The sequence below is a fragment of the Echinops telfairi genome, unplaced genomic scaffold (assembly GCF_000313985.2).
Source record: "Echinops telfairi isolate 266 unplaced genomic scaffold, ASM31398v2 ScPeMD7_3533;HRSCAF=4204_0, whole genome shotgun sequence".
NCBI classification, from domain to species: domain Eukaryota; kingdom Metazoa; phylum Chordata; class Mammalia; order Afrosoricida; family Tenrecidae; genus Echinops; species Echinops telfairi.
This window is the reverse complement of record NW_022107431.1, coordinates 93690586-93691871: the sequence shown is the minus strand read 5'-3', so window position 1 is coordinate 93691871 and position 1286 is coordinate 93690586.

The window sequence follows — 1286 nt, the reverse complement described above, 5'->3', positions numbered from 1 at the left end:
ATCAGTTGTCTATATGCTGATGGTTTTATTCTTGGGTTTTCTATTCTTTTCCACTGGTCTGAGTGTCTGTCGTTGTGGACTGGCTCTTTTTTGACTCATGTGTCTTAGTCACCCTGAGCTGACAGGAACACAGTCTAGTTACTCTGGAGCTTTCAGGCTGAGAGGTCTTGTAAACTCTCCATTGTAGAGCCATCACATAGATGGAAAAAAAGGAGATGGTCAGGAGCCCCCGATCTCTTTGTTTTCAACCATATCCCTTTTCCAGACAACAACCAAAAGCAAGGCCATCAGAAGACTTCAATGCTGTTCTTCAAGCCGTTTTTAATGACAGAGCTGAGTCGAGTTGTGTCCCTGCCCATAGGAGCCCTGCCCGTATTTCTGATCTCAGAGAAAATAAAATAATGATATCCTTGTATGTTATTAATTTTGTGTGGTGATATGTTGCATAGAAGGAGGTCAAGTGGCTTAGTGGCTGCTGACTGATAGCAACCATATAGGACAGATTAGAATGGTCTGTCTGGGGTTTCTCAGGCTGTAAATCTTTACAAGAGCAAATGGCTTATCTTTTTGTCATGGAGCACCTGGAAGTTTCAAACTGTAGACCCTGTGGTGGTGCCCTAATGCATAACCATGAAGCCATCTTGGGTGCTTACCAAGGAACAAGATCCTTCAAAATAGCTGCTTTGCTGAAAGGCTTATCTGGTAATAACTTGACATAAGTTCTTTGGTATAAGAAAGGCTGGTCCAGGGTGCAGTATAGCATCAAGGAAACATAAAACTTTCCTCTAGTTATTTAATGATTCCTCACTATCCTGACCCCAATCCTACCTAACAAATCCAGCTAGACCAGAGCATGTACACAGGCACAGAAAAGAGCTGGAAACACCGGGAATATAGGACAGATTAACCCCTCAGGACCAATAATGAGGGTAGTCATACAAGGAGGGGAAGGGGAAGGTGGGGGGAGGAAGGGGGAGCCGATCACAATGATCTACCTGTGACCTCCTTCCAGGGGAACAGACAGCAGAAAAGTGGGTGAAGGGAGACATTAGTCAGTGTAAGACATGAAAAAATAATCATAACTTATAAATTATTAGGACTTCATGAGGGAGGGAGGGTGGAGGAGGGAGGGGAAAATGAAAAGCTCAAGGGCTCAAGTAAAAAGAAAGATTTTTTTAAACGATGATGGCAACAAATGTACAAATGTGCTTGACACAATGGATGGATGGATGGATGGATGGATGGATGGATGGGAGTAGTATGAGCCCCAAAGAAAATGATTTTTT